This window comes from Triturus cristatus, chromosome 6, assembly GCF_964204655.1.
Source record: "Triturus cristatus chromosome 6, aTriCri1.1, whole genome shotgun sequence".
NCBI lineage: Eukaryota > Metazoa > Chordata > Amphibia > Caudata > Salamandridae > Triturus > Triturus cristatus.
Genome location: NC_140589.1, coordinates 139189766 through 139217142, shown reverse-complemented (window position 1 = coordinate 139217142; position 27377 = coordinate 139189766).

Below are 27377 nucleotides of genomic sequence, written 5' to 3'. Positions count from 1 at the left end.
AACAAAGTCATACATTCACCCCAGTACAGAGATCTGGGCCTAAATCCATCGTTTTTTTGCTCACCATACGGTTCCAGTTTGAACCCAGCCATATGCAAATCAGTCTTGACCTTGTGCCCTTATACATCATGGGAACAGTCCAGCCCGAACTGCCAAGTCAGGTCCCCCTGGACTGGAAACAAGCATCCTAGGACCGGTTTCAGGATTTCACCCCTGTTCAGCCAGGATAGCTTGATTCCAGTGGCATGGAGAGCACAGGACCCACGTCTGGCCATACCCTTCGCACTCGGGGTGACAAATGCAAAAACAACAGTTGATGGACAGAATGCAGAACAATGTCATACATTCACCCCAGTACAGAGATCTGAGCCTAACTCCATTGTTTTTTTGCTCACCATGCCGTTCCAGTTTGAACCCAGCCATGTGCAAATCAGTCTTGACCCTGTGCCTCATGGGAACAGTCCAGCCCCAACTGCCAAGCCAGGTCCTCCCTGGACTGGAAACAAGCATCTTAGGACCAGTTTTGGGTTTTACCCCTCTTCAGCCAGGATAGCTTGATTCCAGTGGCATGGAGAGCACGAGACCCACGTCTGGGCATACCCTTCCCACTCGTGGTGACAAATGCAAAAACAACAGTTGATGGACAGAATGCAGAAAAATGTCATACATTCACCCCAGTACAGAGATCTGGGCCCAAATCCATTGTTTTTTTGCTCACCATGCCGTTCCAGTTTGAACCCAGCCATATGCAAATCAGTCTTGACCCTGTGCCTCATGGGAACAGTCCAGCCTGAACTGCCAAGCCAGGTCTAAACTGGGGTGGCATGGTGAGCAAAAAAATGATGGATTTAACCCAGATCTCTTGACTCGGGGAGAATGTTTTGATTTGTTCTCCATTCCGTCCATCAATTGTGTGTCTTTTGCTTTCTCACCCTAGGTGTGCCGGGTATGCCTAGACGTAGGTCCCGGGCTCACTGTGCCACTGGAATCAAGCTATCCTGGCTGAAGAGAGGTGAAACCCGGAAACTAGTCCTAGGATGCTTGTTTCCGCTCCAGTGAGGACCTGGCTTGGCAGTTTGGGCTGGATTGTTCCCATGAGGCACAGGGTCAAGACTGATTTGCATATGGCTAGGTCTAAACTGGAGTGGCATGGTGAGCAAAAGAGTGATGGATTTAACCCAAATTTCTTGACTGAGGGAGAATGTTTTGATTTGTTCTGCATTCCGTCCAATTGTGTGTCTTTTGCTTTCTCTCCCTACGTGTGCCTGGTATGCCTAGACGTAGGTCCCAGGCTCACTGTGCCACTGGAATCCAGCTATGCTGGCTGAAGAGGGGTGAAACCCCGAAACCGGTACTAGGATGCTTGTTTCCGGTCCAGTGAGGACCTGGCTTGGCAGTTCGGGCTAGACTGTTCCCATGAGGCACAGGGTCAAGACTGATTTGCATATGGCCAGGTCTAAACTGGGCTGGCATGGTGAGCAAAAGAATGATGGATTTAACCCAGATCTCTTGACTGGGGGAGAATGTTTTGATTCGATCTGCATTCCGTCCATTAATTGTGTGTCTTTTGCTTTCTCGCCCTAAGTGCGCTTGGTATGCCTAGACGTAGGTCCCGGGCTCACTGTGCCACTGGAATCAAGCTATCCTGGCTGAAGAGGGGTGAAACCCAGAAACTGGTCCTGGGATGCTGGGTTACGGTCCAGTGAGGACCTGGCTTGGCAGTTCGGGCTGAACTGTTCCCATGAGGCACAGGGTCAAGACTGATTTGCATATGGCCAGGTCTAAACTGGGGTGGCATGGTGAGCAAAAGAGTGATGGATTTAACCCAGATCTCTTAACTAGGGGGAAATGTTTTGATTTGTTCTGCATTCAGTCCATCAATTGTGTGTCTTTTGCTTTGTCACCCTAAGTGCGCCCGGTATGCCGAGACGTAGGTCCCGGGCTCAATGTGCCACTGGAATCAAGCTATCCTTGCTGAAGAGGGTGAAACCCAGAAAGCGGTCCTAGATGCTTGTTTCCGGTCCAGTGAGGACATGGCTTGGCAGTTCGGGCTGGACTATTCCCATGAGGCACAGGGTCAAGACTGATTTGCATATGGCCAGGTCTAAACTGGGGTGGCATGGTCAGCAAAGAATGATGGATTTAACCCAGATCTCTTGACTGGAGGAGAATATTTTGATTTGTTCTGCATTCCGTCCATCAATTGTGTGTCTTTTGCATTCTCGCCCTCAGTGCGCCCGGTATGCCGAGACATAGGTCCCGGGCTCACTGTGCCACTGGAATCAAGCTATCCTGGCTGAAGAGGGGTGAAACCCCGAAACCGGTCCTAGGATGCTTGTTTCCGGTCCAGTGAGGACCTGGCTTGGCAGTTCGGGCTGGACTTTTCCCACGAGGCACTGGGTCAAGACTGATTTGCATATGACTAGGTCTAAACTGAGGTGGCATGGTGAGCAAACGAATGATGGATTTAACCCAGATCTCTTGACTGGGGGAGAATGTTTTGATTTGTTCTGCATTCCGTCGATCAATTGTGTGTCTTTTGGTAATGTGTCATGGCAAAATAACTTTGAAAGCTTTGCTTCCTTTTTCATTTTTAAACAATTTAGGAGAATATCCTTTCCTTTGGAGATTATATAAAAGCATTTGTTTGAAAGTGGCTATAACCTGGGAAGAGTTTAATTTCCTATATTTTCCTCTGTGTGTATAAAATTCACATCCTCTATAATATCTGAAGTAATTGATATATTTCTGTTTCCTTAGGCAACCAACCCATGTCTAGTGCTACAGTAAACAACTGGCCCTGTACCTCTTCCCATCCCCTTTTCCCTGGGGGTCTTCTTTACTCAAGTCTAGTATTGGGTCAGGTTCTCAGAGGGAGGAGGGGTGAAATATTCTACAGTCATCCATTTACCTCCTGCGGCAGAGCTAAGCTATTTGTTTGAATTTGTGACACAAGCTTTCAAAAGTCAGAAACAAAAATTGAATCTGAACTGGTCATAGTATAAAACTTTACGCCAATTGACAACAAGGGATTATTGTGTCATCAAACCTTCTGATAAGGTGGTAATGTAGTCCTCCAGAGCAAGCAGTTGTATGTAGAGGAGGCCCAACAGTAATTGAGGGACACTACTTGCTACCAACCAATAGAGAGGAGTTACCATAAAAAGCGTATAAAGAGTTATCATAATGTGCTGTTGACCAGGAGAGATGGTGGAATCTTGAAATACCACTTTCTCAAAATAGATCACCCAACTGTCCCCACATTTTATTTGTTACCTAATGTGCATAAGAATAAAGAAACATCACCAGGCTGATCAGTCAAAGGAAGCCTTTTGGAAAGGACATCGTGTATATTGATCATTTCTTGTTTTCATATGTAGAGGCTCTTTCATCATAATTGCTAGACAGTACAGACTTTCTTTGAAAGAAAAGTCATAGTCCCTGGAAAACCATCTTGTGCACTTGTGTCATTGGACGTTCAATTCATATATACAAGTATAAAACATAAGAATGGATTGAGAGCAGTGGAGCATTATTTGAGAGCGAGATCCTTGGACCTGTTTTTCTATTTGATGGAGTTATAAATAGACAAATCCAGGGGCTGCCATGTTTTGCCCCATAGCCATGCCAATTTGTGAATGGGCTTATGGGAGGAGCAGGCATCCATGGATTCCAATATGGAAAGGATATATATATATATATATATATATATTTGGAAAAACTCTCCAAATGTGCAGTCGAGCACAACAACAGGAACGGACAACTTCAATCACCAATGCTTAGAAATCTTCTTTATTTAATATTCGATACGTGCCCCTTGGCCCTTGCTCACATATATATATATATATATATATATATCCTCCAAAAGCACTCTCCGAACCTCCACACCGGCGAACAGAGAGAGATGGACCCATATAATGATGGCAGGTAAGCTGTTTATTATCCTCTCACTCCGTGACGCGTTTCGAGCACCCTGTGCCTTTGTTCACACATAGAGAACACAATCCGCCATAACAATTGTAACCTCTTCCATGCTCATGACGTCTCCCGGCCGTCATGAGTCACAATGGGCGTGTGCGGACGACGGCCGGGAGACGTCATGACCACGCCCAGGAATGGAATGTCCAGCACTGCAACGGAATTTGCGCCGCAGCGAAGAGGTTAAATGCTGGGTATCCACCCCCCTATCCCTATGTCACATGACAAATGCAATGGAAGAAACACTTTGTTTCGAAAGACACTTAGCGCGTTATATAGAACTGTTTTATGTGATCCCACATAGAAGAAAATTCATGGAATTTAGGGTTGGCATTTATACATATGTTAAATACTGAATTCAATACATATGGGCAGTATAATACGACTGGCAATATTGAAGAAACTGTGCAAATATACATAACTATGCATTCGTGTATTTTAAAAGTCCGTATACAAAGATATGTTTAAAACTTCAATTACATGAATTTTTAAAACCATTCATGCGCCAATTGATTAAATACATACCCACATCCAAATACTTCTCTGAGTATACAAATTTAACCCGCATAAAACGGTGGCTTCAAATAGAATGATGCATATTATATTTCAACAGCTTACTGTCTATAATGTGTCATCCCACGGTTTACATAATATTATCATTTCAAAATAATGCCAAGTCCACGTAACTGCCTTTGTTTCATTCTGTCAGCATAAATGCTTGCAGAAATAGTGTCACTCTGTATTCCAAAAAATTAATTATGTTCTGTATATAATCGACTGCAGTACAATAATATTTACTTGCTTGCTTTGAATTGATTTGCGACTTGTACCAGAAACATGATTTAAAGTGCTTCCGTGCCTAGCAGCTCATTGTAATATGTAAACATGTGTTATTTATAAAGGGGCATATTAACAAGCCAGGCGATAAAATTATCGATGTGTAACGGCGATAAAGGGCTTGATAATATGATCTATGGAATTCCAATTGAAGCCCATGTTAGGTGTCCTTCACATTTAACATGGGCTTCAATTGGAATTTCATAGAGCATATTATCAAGCCCATTATCGCCGTTTAAGCGGCAGAAAACTGCCGCTAAAGCGGCGATAATGTTATCGCCTGGCTTGTTAATATGCCCCAAAGTGCCTAGTGCTTCTAAAATACAAATCTAAAAACCGTGCTAGTGCTATTCTAAAAAACCATGGACCTACAAAACACCCAGAAATTAAAGTTTGTTGACACCACACATCTAAAGTGATAGCGGCTAAAAACAGTATATTTAGACACTATAAAAGTGCATAGAAGAAATGTATAAAAAGAGGGTTTTTAATAAAAAAGATGTACAAAATGACATTTTAGAATTGATATGAGATTAAGCAAATTCATACAGTTATACCTAGTTATTCAAGATTACATAGAGAATTTTTAGATTGCTGTTGCCCTACTATTTAAATCCAGAATGGTACGTGTTTCAAGCTGCCTAAGGAGTTTTTCCCTGTTACCCCCTCTTCTGAGGGGTGCAATGGCATTAATTACATAGTATGTAAGGCAGCTCAAATTGTTATCATGTGTGGCTTTAAAATGTCTTGCGACAGGGTAAGTAACATCATTGTTCACTATCGCTCTGAGATGCTGCAAAATTCTGACATGCACCTGTGGCTTGGTACTCCCAACATAACGCAAGCCGCAGGTGCAAGTCAAGACATATACAGCAAACTCAGTTCTGCAGTTGTAACTGCCCTTGATAGCCATGGTTTCCCCTGAAAATGGAGTAACATAATGAGTAGTGTTAGTGCCGAACTTACAGGCACTGCATGGAGAACATTTATAAAAGCCCTGCCTTGGTTTCAGCCATGTACCTGCTGTGCCCAATTCAGGGCTGTTTCTGACTAGTTGGCACCTCATGGATTTGGATTTTCTATATGTGATCGTAGGTGATACAGGGAGTCTAGTTCCTAATACCCCATCTGTAAGAACAATAGGTCCGTTATTCCTAATGATAGACTTTATTTTTCTTTTTTGTCGACTGTATGTAGTGATGAGGTGGGGGATTTCTTCCATGTCATTGTCACCCCTCTCAGCCTACTTAGTTTGTAGTAAAGTCTCTCTTGGCCTTTCTTGTGCTTTAGCTCTAGCTTTGGTAAGCACCTTTTCACTATACCCCCTCATTCTCAACCTTTTCATTGTGCCTTGTGTGCATCTTTCAAATTCTTGTTGCGTACTGCAGATGCGTTTAAGTCTGAGTATCTCTCCATAGGGTATACTTTCAATAAGGTGTTTCGGGTGCCCACTGCTAGCATTCAATGTGCTATTTCCTGCTGTGGCTTTTCTAAAGAAAGTTGTCTCCAATTTCTCCGACAGACGCGTTTTGGCGTAGAAGCCTTTTTCAATGGACATTGAGAAAGGCTTTTATGCCGAAACGCGTCTGTCGGTGCGGGGCGGGGGATCCGCACAATAAAGAAACCGCGATGAATTAACCCATGAGTGCATCTATTTGTGGCTCTATTTTACCCCTGTGGGAGAATGTATCGCGGCTCACCCCAGGGCGAGTGATGCGGCGGCGGTGACTTCAGTGGAACGACAATATATATATAATTGAGCTGCACAGAATGTCTCATCAGTCTTGAAAATTTGAAATTTGAAATTTCTTTGGCCAGCACACATGTGTTTTGAAAGCATTTGACTTTTATTTGTGGCTTTAGAATTTATTGTAATCACACGATGAATTCATGCATTCAACTGTTTGCGCATTTGCACAAATGTATTATATATAGTATGTTTTCTATATCTATTGTGATGATGTCATGATTAACCTTTGCACTTGCACTTTAAAAACTCTGGCTTCACGAGACAGCGTCATGTGATCAAGGCCTCTGGAAGGCCGAAACGCGTCATGGCAGCTACTGGGTTTTTGATTCAATAAAAACCACTAAGCACTTACTCTGGGTCCGTGTTCGTCTTTCGCGCTGGAATGCTGTGCGGTTGGTGAGGCGATTCCTTGTGGCATTCATTTCTCCGTTCTCTGCTTCTACGGAGTGTCACGGACCCCTTCTTCGTCTGGGCCGAGCAACAGGAAGCACCCTCCCGGTTACCCGGAAGTTCTACGAGCTCCTAGTCGGAGCAGATGCGAGTGCCCCCGGTCAGCCGACAACCACCCCTGCCGTAAGCCAGTGGCCAGCCGATTCGTGAGCAAGCGGCCGTGTAAATTGCCAAGGTAGGAGGTTTCTGGGCATTGTGAACCGGTGAAGAAGTGTGCGAACTTGCTTACGCTACTACCGCTATTCAGTGGTGCGTAGTGTTGGTGAAAGAATCTTTGATATATCATTTCCAACCCTAATATAATGGCTGCCGGCGCTGGGAGAAGCCGTGAGGAGGCGGCATTAGAAATGTTTGATGACTCACCCGGCACAGTTCCTGTGTCGGTCAGTACCCAGGAGGTCCCGAGGACGGGCAATGCCGATTTAAAAGAACTTTTTAAGAAACTGGAGAAAGCTATGCGTGTTGAAACTTCAAAATGGTGGGAGCACCGTTCCCTGTCGCGCTACTTGGAAGTCGGGCGTGTGCCACGTGGTTTGCGCATCATGCTGGCACCCAGCTATGAAAATCCTGACCCTCAAATGTTGGCAGATTGGGCGGAATGCAATCTACAGTCCTCTGCTAATCTATTGAGGATCTTAGTGAAATATGCTGAAAGTGATCGCTTGAAAATCCAAACCGTCATAGAGGATTTAAATGAGCAGATCAGTAAGCTGGGCCCCTCGGAAGCAGAAAAGAGGCTTCGGGAGGAAATGCACACCCGTTTGGATAAGGAAGAGGAATCCATCAAAAAACGCAAGGCCTTCAAGTTCCAAAGGGACAAAATTGACTATCAAAATGGTCAAATTTTTACATTTGCTAGGAAATTTGTCACCTACAAACAAAAAGCGCGCCAATCTGCCACGGCGTCCACGTCAAGCAATCCCGTGGGTCACATATCATCTTCCCTATCAGATCTAAGCTCTATTCCAGGAAGTGAATCGGAAAATGAGCATACCTCTACTAACAAAGAATTGGGGTTTACAAAACTTACCATGGGACAAGAGGTAGATTGTTTACGGCAGGACAGACGCCACACCTTAAGACCACGGGCGCAGAACATGAGAGCAGAAGGAGACGCAACAACGTCAAACGAAGGGAACGCAGGCAACACCGCAAGATCCAACAGCGGTTTAAAACCTCAGAGCGGCAAAAGAACACAGAAGCGATGGACTCGCAAACAATGATCCCAGCAGTTTCACCTTTAGCTGTCATCAACCTCACGGACATGCAGTTGAGTTCCAAGGAGGAGAAGATTTTGGCCCTTGGCCTTTCATTCTGTCCAGCGGACAACTTTAATTATGCGCAAACTCGCGTAGACATCTATAAATTTACACGCAAATTAAAGCTACGTAAATTTTTCGAACTGAACAGAAATAAAATGGTCACCACACTGAGTGAAAACATCTCCTCAAGCCCTCCAGTGGGAACTGTGGGGGATTTCAATCTCCTTTGTGACCTGCAGCAGCTTCATGAGGAGGGTCGGATTCAGGATTCATCACAATGTGATCCTTTGCCTGTTACTAACAAACCAGGTGTGACTCCGTTTAAACCCAAGTCCACTTTCAATCCCATCATGGTTCATGATAATATAGAAATCTTTAATGAAAGAGTAACCTGCCAATTGAAATCATTGCACAAATCAGTCAACAGTGCTCGGCAGGCCCAACAACATTGGAATCATGGATACGGACAACTCATGAAGAAAATTCAAAAAGATGACAATATCATCGTCCGCCAATCGGACAAAGGAGGTAACGTGGTGCTATGGCCAAGACAATTGTATGTGGAAGAGGCCCTATTACATCTAAATGACAGAGCTTGCTACAAAAGAACAGAGTGGAAGGTGGCAAAAGCCGCTTGGAACGACTTCTATAATATGCTGTTGGCTTGGAAGAGTGCGGGCCTCCTCAGCATTGAGGAATTGAAGTTTTTAAAGGTCAATCACCCGATCATGCCGGTTTTCTACCTGATCCCCAAAATACATAAAAATGCAGCCAAACCGCCGGGAAGACCAATCATCTCGGCCAGGGGGAGTATTTTGGAAAAGACCTCATTGTACATTGATTTTTTCTTGCAGAAATATGTGAGGGGATTACCTTCCTATATACAGGATACAAACGACTTTCTGAGAAAAATCAGTGGCATCAAGTGGCAGGAGAATTTCTGGCTGATCACATTGGATGTAACCGCCCTTTATACCAGTATACATCACCAAGACGGGATTAAGGCGGTGGAACACTTTCTCAAGACGGAACCGATCTACATGATGGACCATTGCAAAATGATATTAACTATGATTAACATCTGCCTCAACAATAACTATTTTCTGTTTCAGAATGTTGTATTCCAGCAACTGAGAGGCGTGGCAATGGGGGCTTGCTTTTCCCCAAGCTACGCGTGCTTGCACATGGGCATGTGGGAGGAGCAAGTCCTGCACAAGGAATATAGTGCTGTCATGGCTAATAACATCATTGCCTGGCATCGCTATATTGATGATCTCTTCGTGGTCTGGAAGGGTTCCAAAACTACAGCCTGTGACTTTATTCAAGCCATCAACATGAATCAGCTTAATTTACAGTTCACAGCTGTTTTAAGTCAGAGCCAAGTCAACTTTCTTGATGTGGAGGTCTTCATTTCTGAAGGGAGACTCCTCACCAAGTTATATCGAAAAGAAACTGCAGGCAACACTGTGTTGCATGCACTTAGCCACCATCCTGACCATCTTATACGCAGCATCCCTTATGGGGAGATGCTGCGCATAAAATGGATTTGTAGCACAGATGAAGACTGCAGGGTTGCTCAGGAACAGAGCAAGCTTAGGTTTCTTGCCAGGGGATACTCCCCTACTATTCTTGACAAGGCAATATCCCGGACTAGGGCTCTAGTCAGGGATCAAATCCTAGGTATCAACACCACAGATACGAGCCATGAGAGCATCCCTAGTCCTGCTTCTGTCCAGGATGACACATCTAGACTGATTGTAACCTACAGTCGCCAGCATAATAACTTGCGTAAAATTGTAAAGAAAAATTGGTCATTGATCCAACAAGACCCGGTGATTGGCAATAACATAGCGAAGAATCCTGCCATCACTTTTCGCAAGGCACGCTCTATGAGCAATATGCTGGTTAAGAGTAGTCCGGAGCTCAAGAGCAATGCAAGCAATTGGCTGCAGGCCAGCAAGGGCTTTATTAAATGCTCTACTTGCAAGGCTTGTACCTTGGGCAAAAGCACGTCCAATTACACCTCTCCGTTTTCTGACATTCCCTGTAAAATATCTAAAAAACTCACTTGCAAGACAGATTTTGCAGTGTATGTGCTGGAGTGCACGTGCGGCCTGCAATATGTTGGGAGTACCAAATTGCAGGCACACAAGCGTATACTCCAGCACATGAGAGCCATCATTAACCATGATGCGTCTTATCCAGTAGCCAGGCATTTTGGTGAAAAGCACAACAGTAACCTTGAGAACCTCAGCTACTTTGTCATCGATACAATACCTCCACTGAGGCGCGGTGGTGACAGGGAAGCAATGCTTAGGAGATTGGAGACTAGGTACATCCTTGAGCTAGACTCGAAGGCACCCAACGGGTTAAATTCGAGTGAGGACTTCCATACCTGGCTGTAATAGCCCGTATTTGTTGTCTTTCGCTGACGTACTCTGAGTTACCCATTCCTAATACGTTTTTCTGCAGCTTCCAATATTTATTTAACCTCGTTTTTCCTCCTGAGTATATAGATTATCATGACAGCTTTATCCATCTAGCTGTTATGTATTTTACAAATTTGTTGTTAATTTGTTGTTGTTTTTCTTTCTTATGTCCCCTCCTCTACATTAATCAGCACTTTCACAAGGAATAACATTGTATATATGTATTTTTTAGATTGATCAGACCATCACTTTGCGCATTCTCTTTTATGCATGGGTTTTCAAAATTGTTTTTCTTATGTCTTGATTGATTTGAGGCAAGATTATGATTGAGTTTAACCGGATTGATCCAGTTATTATTAGCTTTGGCTTTTTCTGTGTAGGCATTGGTTACCAGGGAGTTCTCTGGTGCAACCGATATAAGCTACAAATTTCAGATCTGTTTATCAGATCGAATTGAGCTGCACAGAATGTCTCATCAGTCTTGAAAATTTGAAATTTTAAATTTCTTTGGCCAGCACACATGTGTTTTGAAAGCATTTGACTTTTATTTGTGGCTTTAGAATTTATTGTAATCACACGATGAATTCATGCATTCAACTGTTTGCGCATTTGCACAAATGTATTATATATAGTATGTTTTCTATATCTATTGTGATGATGTCATGATTAACCTTTGCACTTGCACTTTAAAAACTCTGGCTTCACGAGACAGCGTCATGTGATCAAGGCCTCTGGAAGGCCGAAACGCGTCATGGCAGCTACTGGGTTTTTGATTCAATAAAAACCACTAAGCACTTACTCTGGGTCCGTGTTCGTCTTTCGCGCTGGAATGCTGTGCGGTTGGTGAGGCGATTCCTTGTGGCATATATATATATATATATATATATATATATATATATATATATATATCTATATTCACTAAAAAAACATAGGTTTCAGGGACGTTATAGTTAGTTGCACATTTCACTTGTACAAAACCATAGAAATTTGGCTGTTACAGTTAGTTGAGCTAACTATAACTCAAGCCCCGGCAATGCACTGCTGCTGACGTCAGATATTACACATTCATGACATGGTCAGTGACATCACTGAATACATCTCAAATGACATTACTGATGACATCATCCAGTGACTGTGTGTTTCTGTAAAGTTTAAATATGTTTTATAAATATATTGGCCAAGGTATATTGAAGAATGAGTGGGTGTATAAGTGTGTGGATGGAGGATTTAGTAGGTGCGTGACTGACTGTATAAGTGAGTGATTAAATGTGTCTTACTGAATTCATGGGTTAGTGACTAAACTGTGTGAATGTCTGTATCAGTTTGTCTATTGCTGTGTAAGCTGCAGCATTGGTTGATGAGTAGCTACATGAGTGTCTATATGGGTTAATGATTGGTTGCCTGAGTATTTGTAAGGGTACCTGAGTGTGTGTGTGGGTGGGTGGGTGGGAGGTGTGTGACTTTGTGCATAGATGTGTGAGTTCTTTATTCACTGGGTGTATGGGTTCAAGACTGCATGTGGAAACAGCTGTATGGGTGGGTGAGTGTGTGTATCAGTGTGTTGGTGAGTGAATGGATATCTCAGTGCTACATGTCCAAGTAACTACATATGTAAAACGCAGTGCATGTGAGAGTTGGAGTATAAAAAATGACTATACGTGAGAGTCAGTGATTGTGAGAGTGCTGTATGGATGAGTGTGTACTTGTATCAGTGATTGTATAAGAGAGTAAGTATATGTTAGTATCACTATGAATAAGTGAGGTTGTGTGTGTATAACTATAGCTGAGTAAATATAAGTGTTATTGATTCTTTGCATGACTGACTAGATGTGTGAGTAACTCTAGATGAGTGGTGGTGTGTGAGTGTTTGTATAGGTGTATGAGTGCCTATAATAGTGTTGTATTGATGAGTCACTGCATGTATGAGTGACTGTATGGGTGAATGAGTGGATGTGTGTGTAGACCTAGGAATCAGTGCATGTGTACATAGTAACTGGTATTGGGGTCTCTATTGTTTTAAAAATGGTAGTCTGTATTTTAGAGTGGGTGTATCAAAGGTTTTATTAAGGTATGAGGAGGTGAATCAGATTTTCACGTGGATGATGTCATCAGTGATGTCACTGACCATGTCATGAATGATGTAATATGTGATGTCATCAGCAGTGCATTGCAGGAGCATGAGATATAGTTAGCTCAACTAACTATAACAGCCGAATTCCTATGGTTTTGTACGAGTGAAATGTGCAACTAAATATAACGTCCCTGAAACCTATGGTTTTTTCAGTGAATTTCAAAGGATTTTTAAATGCTAATTTGTAACTATAACGTCCCTGAAACCTATGTTTTTTTTAGTTAATTTCAAAGGGTTTTTAAATGCTAATTTCTAATTATAATGTTCATTAAACCTATGGTTTTTTCAGTGATTTTAAATTATCATTTCATTCTCAACCTGGTGAAAACAGCCGATATCACCAGTTTTCCAGCAATAGCTTCCGCAAAAATAAATCACCACAAATGAGAGCAACAACTAACGCTAATAATAATATTAAAACAGGTGATAAGCTGCGTTAGCAGTAGGAATGCAACATCTGTATTTTACTGCTGTAAAGTAGGACGACTACCGATAGTGTAAAAGGGAGCCCAGCCCAGAATCACATCTGAAGACCAACTCATGTCATAGAGCTACTGATCATGCACCTCCCACACCTAAGAAGGCCACAAAACCCACTGCCACCACCCTCAGGACCTCCCCCCCCGGACCACCCACCCCCCACTACCACCGAGGCAGCACACAACATGTCAGAAAACTTTCCAAAAACAGCATGACCCCTCAGCCAAACAATAGCTGAATGTTGCGAGATGTGGCAACCAAACATGTGTGAAGGACGCAAGTCACCCACCAATAATATTGCACACAATATCAAGTGTAGCGCTGATGTGCTGGACAGACCTCACTATGCAGAGCACAAACCTCTCCATGTGTACATATACTGCTGGTGCTTGTAGTGTTGTGGACAGTGGATGCAACCATGTTACCTCAGGCAGTAGGGAAGATCTCGGTCATGTACCTTTGTCGTCATCCCCTGTAAGTGAAAGCGCAGTGGCCTGGTCCAATGTATGCCACTCCAGCGTAGAAGTGTGATTAAATAGGCCGGGGCTCTGGGCGTGGTTTACTTGTGTGAAGGCCAACGCGTCTGCCAGAGCGGCAGCCCTCACCCTACCACGTGGCTTCCACCATGACCGCAGGCCTCCTTGACACAGGCCCCCTGGGAACACAGCGGCACAGTACCGCAGAGTTACGTCTGTACACACTACTGCCTTCGATCTTCACTGCGGACAGCAGGGCTCACAATTCAGATGGAGTCGCGATTGCAGTTGACGCAGTCCAGTAGGCAAGACACATTGCTCCCAGTGCATCCCGCCTGGACCACGCATCATCGCAGGCTGCGTACACGCTGAGCGCCAGAAGTACCACTAACTCAGTGCACCACAAGTCACCGCCACGTGGCCTTACTGAGGCAGAATACATTAGACAAAAGACATTGGTACCAGTGCGTCCCACCTGGACCACGCATCAACGCAGGGTGCGCACGCGCTGAGTGCTTCAGGTGCCACTAACTCAGTGCACCACAAGTCACCGCCACGTGGCCTTACTGAGGCAGATTCATTAGACAAAAGACATTGCTACCAGTGCGACCCGCCCGGACCACGCATCATCGTAGGGTGCACACACGCTGGTTGCTTCAGGTGCCACTAACTCACTGCACCACAAGTCATCGCCATGTAGCCTTATTAAGGCAGAATTCATTCGACAAAAGACATTGCTACCAGTGCGGCCTGCCCGGACCATGCATCATCGCAGGCTCTGCACACGCTGAATGCTTCTGATGCCACTAACTGTGCCGCTCAACTCAACGCCACGTGGCTGTGGGCCCTTGCTGACCGCTGCCTCTGGCCTACACTGCGGTCAGCATGGCTCACAATTAAAATTGAGTCTTGATTAATTAATTACAGATGCCAGTAGGCAACTAACTACGACGTCCCCAAAACCTACACAATATCCTTTTAGTATCCTTGCTTCAAGAACTTTTTTGATATCAATTATAGTTTTAGTACAATCACCTAATTCATCTTGCAAGTCCAAAGGAACACTGAATGGCAGTCTACACTGCGGCCAGCAGAGCTCACAGTTCGAATTCAGTCTTGATTCATTAATTTCAGAGTCCAGTAGGCAACTAACTATAACGTCCATGAAACCTGCACATTTCGACAATGTATTTCATACATATTTCATCTTTTGTCACCTACACTGCGGTCAGCAGAGCTCACAATTTACATTGAGACATGATTTATTAATTGCAGACAGAATTTTGCTCTATGTCCTCGGATTTTGTCAAGAGGAAGTGACAAAAAGCATTCCTCGATGTCTGTGCTGACTACTTCCTTCCATCTACATTGCGGACTGCAGGGCTCACAATTCAGATCGAGTCACAATTGCAGATGACGCAGTCCAGTAGGCAAGAGAAATTGCTCCCAGTGCAGCCTGCCCGGACCACGCATCATCGCTGGCTGCGCACATGCTGAATGCTTTTAATGCCCCTATCTCAATGCAGCACAACTCATGGACCCTTTATGATACAATATTGTGTGTATAATTTCACATCTGGTGCCCCTACCTCAGTGTACCACAAGTCATGGACCCTTTACGATAGAATCTTTTGTGTATTATTTCACATCTGGTGCCCTGACCTTAGTGCAGCACAAATCATTGATCCTTTATGATTGAATCTCTGTGTCTGATCCAATGATTACTGTTGTACTTGTTGCCAGCACCAACCATTCCCTTCCCGGAGGGCTGGCTTACACTCACCTCACACGCATCCAGCACAGACGTCACTGGACATGTGACCCTGGTAATAAAAAGGAGTCGAGCGCACGTGCCCGTACCCAGTTCCACTATCTATCTATCTGTGTGTTCATTATGTATGCAACATGCTGCCCCTGGGCCCAACCACATTACATTGTGCTCTGGACAGCGTATGCAACCAACTTACCTTTGACATTGGGAGAAAACTTTGGTTATGTAACTGTGTCTTGGTCATTGTACAAGTACATATGTAGAGACTGGATGATTAGAGTACTGCAAGGAGAGTGTATAGTGAATTTATATGTGCATGGGGATTGGCGGAGTGATTGTATAAGTACATATGTTGGTGCAGCCTAACTCCTACAATGAGTTTGTCTCTAATTGGCTGCCCTCCATGTCCCAAAAACTGAAATTTGGGCTTTGCATGACCCTGTATTGCTACAGCTGCAATACTCCACTGAATGTGCAATAAACATTCACATCCACACAGGTGTGTCATGTCCACCAGCTTTCTTGTGTGGAATTATGGATGAACTTAGGGTCAGTGATTCCCCGTACCTTCCATGTTGGCCATGTTGTGGGACTTGGCTCACAGAGTGACACATTGACGCTTGCGACCAGGTGACGGCAGCACTACAACAAGAACACCTGCGCAGTGTTGCCAGATTTTTTAAGCATTCTCTAGCCCAAAGCCAACCAAAAAGTAGCCCAAAGTAGCCCAATATTGCTACTTTAAGGAAGGAGGGGCAGGGACATCGTCAAGCAGGCAGTGAATGCATTGGAATTGATGTTGCAGCAGGCTCCCTAGTAAATATTTGTCTAATAAAGCGCTTTAACACACTACTTTGCTGGAGCGCTGTATATATATTTATAATCTGGCAACTAGCACAAACCAAAATTTTACTGCACAACCGGGAAGAATATAGTCCAATTGTGCGTGATCTAGCCCAATATGGCAACAGTGCCGCATCAGTTGATTCCTCATACACCTCAAGATGGAGCCACGCCCATAGCTCCAGAATCATTCTTCACAGCTTCACGCAGGACTGGCATATGCCAGGCCAGCCCACTCTACTTACGCTTACAGGGAAGGACAATAGCGCTACATGGCCCAGATCTTCTTGCAGTGATCTGCTGGTTACACCCTAGTTGTCAGTACGCCACAGTCACTCCCTCACAGCGAGTATACACCCACACCACACCCATCCAGCACGAGCATCACAGGACACGTGACCCTCCCAATAAAAAAGATCGGACGCACGTGCTCGACGCCATTTCCATTTCAGTGTAGGCCTGAGCCATCGAACAGCATGGCCTCACTGGTCACTGAGTTAGTGGCACCGCAAGGGCTGAGCGGGTGTGCAACCTGCAATGATGATGGGTGCACTGGTATGTCCTCTGCCATGGCAAAATCAAGACGCAGCACCAAATGTGAGACCTGTTGGCCTGCGGAGCAGGGCTGCATGATGTGGAGGGAGTCCTGTCTGCGAAAAGGTGAGCAGTGAGACCTGGGTGCGCAGGGGCGGGCAGACACCTGTGGGCGGCGGGAGTGGATGAGGTGCAAAAGCCTGCGTGCGCAGCGGCGGGACAGCGATTTAGGCGTGCGCAGTCGTATATACTCTGCCATTAATAATTCTGTACTATGTTTCAGATGTGGGAGCTTGAGGGCTCCACTAGGTCCCGGCACGTGGTTAGAGATACAGTGGTGGCGTAAAGGTGAGTTGTGAGTGTTTTGTCCATAGTATGGGCACTCACTGTCCCTCTTCATCTCTTCCTTTCTCTCCTTCACACTCTTTCTCTCTCTCTCTTCATCTCACACTGTTTCTCTCTTTCTCTCTCTCTTCCTCTTTCTCACACTGTTTCTCTCTCTCTTTCTTCCTCTCTCACTGTTTCTCTCTCTTTTCGTCTCTCTCACTCTTTCTCTCTTCCTCTCTGTCTTCCTCTCACTCTTTCTTTCTTTTTCTCTCTATCTTCCTCTCACTCTATCTTTCTCTCTCCATTCCTCTCACTCTCACTGTTTCTCTCTTTCTCTCTGTCTTCCTCTCACTCTTTGTTTTTTTTTCTCTCTATCTTCCTCTCACTCTATCTTTCTCTCTCTATCGCTCTTTCTATCGCCTTTGATGGACGCATGACGCACAATCTTATCTTGCTTTTTATTTAACAGGCTGTGATTCACGTATTGAGCCCCCCCCCTCAACATGGAACTCCCGCCACTCAGTGCCACCAGAGCTGAACTCCTGTGGAACCTGCGATGATGCGTGGCCATCCTGACAGACAACACCCTCTTTGAATTGTGTGCTCTGCTTCCCCGTGAGTACGCAACGCCTGAGAAGGTTGCTTCGGCATGTGGTGGATCCTCTTACACACACGCCGGTGGCAGAAGGTGAACAGAGAGGCTTCTTTCCGCAGCAGCGGGCAGTCACCTCTGGACGGTGGAAGTGGATAGTGTGCAGCAGCCTGGGCGCATAAGAGCGCACAGACACCTCCGAGCAGTGGGAGTGGATGGGGTGCAGCAGTCTGAGTGTGCAGCGGCAAAACAGAGAATTACGCGTGTTCAGCTGTATGTACTCTGCAATTACTAATTCTATACTAATTTTTAGATGACTAAACTTGAGGGTGCACTATGTCCCGGTACGTTGTTGGAGACACACCGTTGGCAGAAAGGTGAGCTGCGAAGATTTTCTCCAGTGTCAGCACTGCCTCTCCCTCTCCATCTCTTCCTTTCTCTCTCTCACACTTTCTCTCTTTCTCTGTCTCTTCCTCTCTCTCTCATTCTTTCTTTCTCTCTCTTCTCTCTCACTCTTTCTCTCTCTCTCTGTCTCTCTCACACTGTTTCTCTCTCTCTTCCTCTATTACACTGTTTCTCTCTTTCTCTCTTCTTTGCATCTCACTCTTTCTCTCTTTCTCTCTTTCTCTGTCTTCCTCTCTCACTCTTTCTCTCTCCTTCACTCTCACTCTTTCTCTCTCTCTTCCTTTCTCTCACTCTTTCTCGCTCTCTCTTCTTCTCTCTCACTTTTTCTCTCACTCTTCCTCTCTCTCACTCTTTCTCTCTCTCGCTTTCTCTCGCTCACTCTTTCTCTCTCTCTTCGTCTCTCTCACTCTTTCTCTCTGTCTTCCACTCACTCTTTCTTTCTTTCTCTCTCTCTTCCTTTCACTCCCACTGTTTCTCTCTTTCTCTCTGTCTCCCTCTCTTTCTTTCTTTTTCTCTCTGTCTTCCTCTCACTCTTTCTCTCTTGCTCTCTTTTGCTCTCCTTTGATGGATTTTTTGACGCACAATCTTATCTTGCTTTTTATCTAACAGGTTGTGATTCACGAATCCATGTCCCCCCCAACACCACCACAGCTGAATGCGTGTAGAACCTGTGATGATGCACGGCCATCCTGACAACGCCTGAGAAAGTTGCTTTGGCCCGTGGTGGACCCTCTTACACACACGCTGGTGGCAGGAGGTGAGCAGAGAGGCTTCTTTCCGCAGCAGCGGGCAGTCACCTCTGGGCCGTGGGAGTGAATAGTGTGCAGCAGCCTGGGCGCACAAGAGTGCACAGACACCTCCGAGCAGTGGGAGTGGATGAGCTGTAGCAGCCTGAGTGTGCATTGGCAAATCAGAGAATTAGGCGTGTGCAGTTGTATGTACTCTACAATTACTAATTCTATACTATCTTTCAGATGATTAAACTTGAGGGTGCACTATGTCCTGGCACGTGGTTGGTGACACACTGGTGGCACAAATGTGAGCTGCGAAGATTTTCTCCAGTGTCAACACTCCCTCTCCCTCTCCATCTCTTCCTTTCTCTGCTCACACTTTCTCTCTTTCTCTGTCTCTTCCTCTCTCTCATTCTTTCTTTCTCTCTCTTCCTCACTCTCACTCTTTCTCTCTCTCTCTTCCTCTCTCTCACAGCCTTTCTCTCTCTCTTTTCCTTGTATCTTACTCTTTTTCTCTCTCTCACTCTTTCTCTTTTTCTCTGTCTTCCTCTCTCTCTCACTCTTTCTCTGTCTTTCTCTCTCACTCTTTCCCACTCTCTCTTCCTCTCTCACACACTGTTTCTCTCTTTCTCTCTTCCTTGTATCTCATTATTTCTCTCTTTCTCTCTGTCTTTGTCTTCCTCTCTCTCTAACTCTTTGTTTGTTTCTCTCTCTCTCCCTCTCTCTCACTCTTTCTCTCTTACTTTTTCTCCTTTGCTGGATGCATGATGCACCATCTTATCTTTCTTTTTGTCTTGCAGGCTGTGATTCACAAATGGTCCAGCGATTACACGACATGGGTGTACATAGTTTTATTTGTTGTTGTTTAGTTTTAATAAAATGTTTTATATGTGAATCCACACAAGACTAAGATTCTTATTTGTCCAACCTCACAAGCATCTTCTTATTAATAATTAAACATTGCCCAATTTATTACATTCCAGATTCCCTAACGTGACTGTCACATTTGTTTGTGGGGGTGGGGGTAAGGGGTGATGGCGGACAAGGAGCTCCTGCTGGGGGATGTCGGAGCAGTGTTGGGTGTCAAACCTGCATGATCATTGCTCATTGTGTTTTGAACAGCAGTACCGTGTCAATAAAGTTTTAACCCCTTCGGTGCCCGCCCCTTTCCCCGCCCTGTGCCGGCCGTTACATTAGCGGGCGGGGTTTGTGACGAGCTGGACTCGTCATGGGCACAGCGCCACCGCGGCCCATGATGAGTCCAGCTCGTCACGGGCACCGAAGAGGTTAACAGAGAAAACTCATTCTACACCCATTGTGCATCATTCGCAGTAAATTACTACTCAATATAATCTATTTTAGCAAAAAAGTTTTTAGCACAAAATTATACTTGATTGTAAATTGTGATACACACAGAGAATGAATGATGCTCACAGAGATAATATGTACGATAGCAGCAAATTTGGGCAAAACAGAACCAAACTAAATGTTCGTGGGAAAAATATATGTCTCACAATATTATGCCCCAGTGGGCTTATAACACTTAATATTCCGTTCACTCAATTTGTATAGAATAGCGACTTCATCCTTGGCTCAAAAGTAATGTGTAATACAATTCTGCCCCAGTGGGCTGTTTCCAAAAGACAATATAATATTTGATATTTCTCTGTATAATCCTTGCTTTGATCACACCAAACTTTTTTCTTAATAACTTTAATTCCACGTAGAGTCTTCACCAATAATCTAGTTGCCTTTTCTTCAACATGAGTTGCCGACAATTTTGTCTCCTACCAATTTGGTTCTGTTTTATAAATGTTGGCCAAATTTGCTGCTATCGTACATATTATCTCTGTGAGCATTATTAATTCTCTGTGTGTATCACAATTTTCAATCAAGTATAATTTTGTGCTAAAAACATTTTTGCTAAAATAGATTATAGCGAGTAGTAATTTACTACGAATGATGCACAATGGGGGTAGAATGAGTTTTCTCTGTTAAAACTTTATTGACATGGTACAGCTGTTCAAAACACACCATTGCAATATGTCTGCCGAAAACTGAGTGTAGAGACAAGTAGTCCTACTTTTATTTTTATGAATTTGCAGTATATTTATTTTTAATCTGCAAAAGGATCCCTGACCCGTGACCAAGGTGCTCTGGCACCGAAACGCGTCCGGCGTTTACTTGCTGCATGTTTCAATAAAATGTACACGCTTCAAGAATATTTGGGCTTGAGTGAATTCTGTACGCAGAGTACAAAGGACCAAGGCGAGTGTTTATTGAGGGTTGCGACCTCATCTCAATCCCGCCGCCAGAAAGAGGCAAGGAGACCCGCGACTGTGGAGGTTTATATAAGCTAAGCAAATAAACTAAAAGCTGGATGGTGAAACTTACCCAAGTGTCGGAGTCTAATTTCTGGAGTAGAAGTTGGAGGTGGTTTGAATATATATATATATATATATATATATATATATATATATACGAACTCCAGGGAAATATGGCAATGTTCTTTTATTCCTCACAAAACCTCAGTTCTGACGCGTTTCGGACAACACTTGTCCTTGATCACAATATATATAATGATTTGGGATTTTGGAAAGGACAGATGAGGAAATATGTAACTTTTTGAACTGTCTAAATGATAATAATTTGAATTTGACCTTCACAATATACCATAGTAAAGCAATGGTTGATTTTCTGGATATCCATGTAGAGCTACAGGGCGAAAGATTGCTAACCTCTATGTTCATGAAAGAAACTGTGGGTAATACCGTTCTTCATGAATACAGCAGTTGGTAGGAAACTGCAGTACAAAAGAGAAGTTTATTGAGGCTCAGAATGCCATGATAGAGAGGGTCAGGATTAGGGGGTACCCAATTAAGATACTGATGAAAGCTATGGAAATAATCACATCAGTAGTTAGAGAAAGACAACTATATGGGACTGGCTAGCCAAAGGATACATCCTTGGATAAGGAGGAAAAAAATCACAACAGGATTGGAGTAAACACCAAGTATCACATACCATAGAAGTAGGAGCATCAGGAATATTGTGGTTCAAAGTATTTTACAGTATGAAGCACAGACCTCATGGTTAGGTAAAGGACCTACTAGGTATTACCTGTGCAACAGCTGCAAGGCATCTAGCCCATCTAGAACATGTTATGATGTTCCGTTCCAGAAGAAACCATAGATCAGAAAATATATCTCCTGTAAGACAGATTATGTGATATATTCTATTGAACGCTCCCGCCAACAGAGATATGTCGACAGTGTAATTTTTCAGGTCAAAAAACATATTTTAGAGCATGTGAGGGCCCTTAGGGATCCTGACCCGAAATACTCAGTTGCCCATCACTTTCAAGAGAAACACAGAAGTTGCTGGACAGTATTGACATTTTTGGGCCTAGAGAAAGAAACATCAAAGAGAAAGAGATAGACGTTTGCAGTTGCACAGATTGAAATCAGAGTATATTATAAATTTGGAGACCATAGGGTCTAAACATGAGTGAGGATCTATTTGTGCACATGCATATATGGTGCAATGTCTGGAGACAATTTGGGAATGCTGTGATTTTGTGCTTCCTTTTCCCCAAACCCTCAGCCACTGAATAGCAGAGTTATTTTGATAAAATAAAATGGAGGAGAAGGGTTGATTTTATCTTAGGTTTTTATGAAAGCTTTTCTTTACATGATTTTTATCATGAAGAAGCTGGGGTGTTTCGCAAGGTCAGATATGCACTACTGCCCGTATCACTGAACGGAATTACACCAAATTTGGCAGAAAGATATGTCTTGGTTTGGAAAGCGACTTTTTTGTTATTGGGTGTAAATCTGTTCAGTAGCTTTAGAATTCTTAAAAGAAAATCTAATTTGTATATCTAGGGATGCAAACCCTCAGCGAATCCTCCTGATCTCATGCAGAGATCTGATTAGCTACCAACACTTCAACCAGGAAGTGTTGACAGTCTTCTTGAGACTTGGACTCAGCTGAGTACCAAACAAAAAAAACATTAAAAAAGAGAAGGTTGCAGGGTAGGAATACCCTGACCCTCTAGGCCTGGTGATGGGGTCCACCAAGGCCAAAAAGCATTTTTGTAAAATTTTTGCAGCAAAATGCACAACGGATTTGCAAATTCACAGCAAAAACATTTTTTTTAAAAACAAGCTTGATCTGCGGGCCTCTGCTCTGATCTGCTTCCGGGGGATTCTGAGCAGCGTCAGCACTAGCTGGCAGCTTCTCTTTGCCCCAACGTCCGCTCAGCAGCCAAGCATAGTGAGGAAGAATAGCCATATGAGCCTAATTTGAGGAGTTATGTTAGGCAGTAAAGTGAAGTGTATACCTCCCATCTATTTAAGGAAGACAGGAGAAAAAAGGTCAGTGAGCTTGTGGGCAGGGGGGTCTGCAGAAGCTGATTCAGGGAGAGTCAAAAATAGATATTCAGAAACAAGAATATGAGTACAAAGATACCTAATAAAGGGGGAAGTGATAGTAAACAGCAGGGTACAGAGGTAGAGGGACAGGTAGCCCTGGACTTCCCCCTGAAATTAATAATCCTAATCCCCAAGTAATTCAGGCTTCAATATGTCATTTTGAGAACAGAAACAGATCAAGGGAATCTCGGGGAAGCATAGTAAAACCTGCTGATCGCATTAAAATTACCCCATCTTTGAGGACCTTTTTTATTCCAATCTGAAAAAGAAGTGAGAACATTTCTATACCTCACCAACATGGCATAACAGCCCCACTAGTCTCTCAGGAAGTCAAACTCTCACTATGGAACTGGAAAAACAGAATTCAGAAAATTCAGAGAACACAAGAGGATTTGTAGCTGAGAATAGCGAAGAAATGGTTAGAAACATATCTGGCAGGAGAGGAGCAGTGGCAGACCCAAGGTGCAAGGGAAAGGACACAGGATCATGGCTAGTCAGGGCTGGAAGATTTGATGGTAGCTCTGGCGGAAGAAATTAAAACTAGATTTGCAGTCTCAGAAAAAAATCAAGCTAGGATGCAACGGTCTTCTGACACTCTGGAAGAAAAAAATGAATGACCTAATGGAAAGAAAGTGCACTGTGAAAGCCATCCTTGAGGAATTAAACAAGGAGGTAGAAGTTAATCGCGACAGTATTCGAATGCTAAAAACAGGGGAAAAAGAGCTTCATGATAAGGCAGAATCTCTGGAAAATAATGCAAAAACGAACAACATAAGAGTGTTTAATATTACTGAACGGGCTGAAGGGGGAAACCTCAAAGGCTATATGATTAATCTTTTTAAGGAGTTTATCCCATCAGTAGACCCTAATGAACTGGAAGCAGATATAGAGAGTATGCATTGAGATCCTTTTACAAAAAATCAGAGTAGGGCAAACCATAGGAGGGTATTGGTCAACTTTAAATCGTACTCTTTAAAAGAGCAGATTCTATTAGAAGCCCTAAAAGCAGGTAACTTCAAGAAAGTTGAGTGGTCTCTTCGTATTAGATTGGTTATCTCAAGGGCGACATAAGATAGGCAAGTACGTTCAAGAATTTAGATCATTAGGAGCTACTGTCTGGCTGAAGTTCCCTGCATCTTTGAGAAGAATGTGGAACAACAAAATGCACAATATAAAAGAGTCAAAGAGGGTTGAGAATTTAGTAAAGCATATGAAAGCACAGCATAAATGGAACTAGACACCGGAAGAAGGAGGGTTCAAACGGGTATATTATAAATACCCAAAATCGTTCCTAGGAGGGTTCCCCAGGGAGAGGGGGGTGGTTTGTATTGGGGCACAGCAAGATGATGAGTGAGAGTGAAGTCACCGTGTGGGGAGCACATGGGCGTAAAAGAAAAAAAAGGTCCTTGTTTACAATAAACTAAATGAGAGAAGCTGGCAAAGTAAAAATTATTTAGAAATATATTGGTAGACACTAGTATAAATCTCCTTCTAAGGGTCTTGACATAGAATGTGAATGGATTCAAAGTGCAAAACAGGAGGAGGAAAATTCCGGACTATTCAAGACAATGATATAACAATATTGCGGAAACACACTATAAAAAGAATGAGAAAGTATTTCAAAAAATACAAAAAGAGTTAGCCACTTTGCATGCACTAACCAATCATGTTGGGTAAAGGGGGTAGCCATTTTGATTAAAAGTACAGCTCAGGCAACCTTGGCAGATTTTGTTGCCAACCCAGGGAGGCGATAGTTTATAGCAAATGTTAAGATACACAGTGGGGGCTAAACATTTGTGGGATATTATGGCCCAAACATTGATGATCCAGAGCATTATACAGTCAATTATTGGAGAGTAAAGCTCCTATAGTGATAAGAGGAGACTTCAATGTATTATAGACTCTACCCTAGATAGATCCACCATGGGAGCTATGGTAAATTCCCCCAAGATGAGAGGATGTGTGTGAACTGATGAAAGGCCTGGGATTAATTGACATCTGGAGACAAAGGGCCAGCAGAGATAAAGGCTTTACCTTTGACAACACAAAATATGGCCATGTCTCCAGGATTTATTTATTCCTGGTGGATATCAGGCTTAGTCAAAAGGTTAACAGATGATGCACATTCCTGAAAATGTATCTGACCACTCTGCAGTAAGATTATAACTTCAGTTAGATAAGCCATAAGTTCCTCCTAGATGGTCTTTAGACAGGACATTACTATTGGATCAAGTAATAATTGGCCAACTGAAAAGGGCATACTAGGTTTCTCTGAAACAAACAACGGTTTGGCCCCCTTACATATAAGCTTGGATACTTATAAAGCCTTTATCAATGGGACGGTAATAAGTTATTCAACACAGAAACACCAAAATAAAGTGAAGACTGAGGGAGGTAGAACTGAAAATCGAATGAATCCAAGGAGATTTAGATATCAAGAACAAACATGGTTAAAAAGTAAGATAAAAGTAGTTAGAAGTGAATTGCCAGACTATCTGGAAAGAGTCATACAGGAGACCTGGGAGGCTATAAGCTAGCCTATTTTGAGTAGAGCAAAGGCTGTGGGAAACTATTAGCCTTGAAGACAAAGATAGAAAGCACTAAAAAACTTATTAGGGAAATTTAATTTAAAGAATCCAGTAAATGGTGCATGGATGATCCAGATATAGAACTGGCCTTTGTTCATTTTTTCACAAACTAAATGCAGATATTTTAGAAGCCTCGGAAGAACAGATAGGGAGCTGGCTTAGGGAAGATACTTTGCCAACACGTGAATCCGATCTAAAACAGAACAAGAAATAAGCATGCAGGAAGTGAAAGGGGCAATGAGTGCATTAACAAAATGGAAAGCATCAGGCCTGGACGGTTTACCGAATGAGGCTCTATATGCTGGTAAAATAAAATTAACCCCAACATTAACCAGCTTATTAGAATGTATCTTTTCTGAAGGCCATGCCTTGCCACTATCTTGGGACGAAGCAACAATCGGTGTAATCCTAAAACCTAATATGATGCCCATATTCTGTGAATTGTACAGACTGATTTGCTGCTATATAGCAATTATTAGATCTTTACACGCCTGCTAGGAAAGAGGTTGACGAGGTTGATTGAGGGCTAGCGCATGAGGATCAAAAGGGCTTTATCAGAGGTAAGGAATTATATGAGCTGACTCACGACTCCCCTTTAACAATATTCACATTTGACACCGCTAAGGCTTTTGACAGTGTGAGTCGGCCTTTCTGAAGTGATTAAGTAACATGGTCCTGGGAGGAGAATTTTCAAGGGCAGTATGATCAATTTATAAAGAGCCGACAGCAAGACTTGTAATCAACGGAAAACAAACAAAGCTGATTCATATAAGAATAGGAACACGACAAGGGTGCCCCTTGTCTCCCTTGCTCTTTAATTTGTACAGCGAATACTTAGAAAGCAGGATAAGAACAAAAACAGGATATTATTCCCTTTAAACATAACAATTGGGTGAAATGCGGATGACTTAATGGTATATACACAGGACTTGTTACAACCCAAGAAGGACTAATATAATTAAAATGGCAATGCTCCCTAATTTTACTTTAATTTTTAATATGATACCAGTAATATTCAGAGCAGAATGGTTCAGGAAATTACAGCGAGAATAAAGCTTTATTTCGGGTTCCAAGGGAGCGAGAATTGTCTGGAAGAAACTCCAAAGGAATAAATCGGAGGGAGGCATAGTATTTCCAGACTTCCAACTATATTGCTGGGCTTTCAAATGAAAGAATATAAGATTACTGTTAACAGGAGACTTCCAACAGATATCCCCTCTATTGAAGGTGTTGCCTACAAATTTGCCTCAGGAGGTTGACCATTTTCTATTTGAATTTGACCACCCAAACTTTTTCCAAAAAATCAAGTTAAAGACTTTGGGCCTGATTACAACTTTGGCGGTCTTGCAATTGTGCTCAT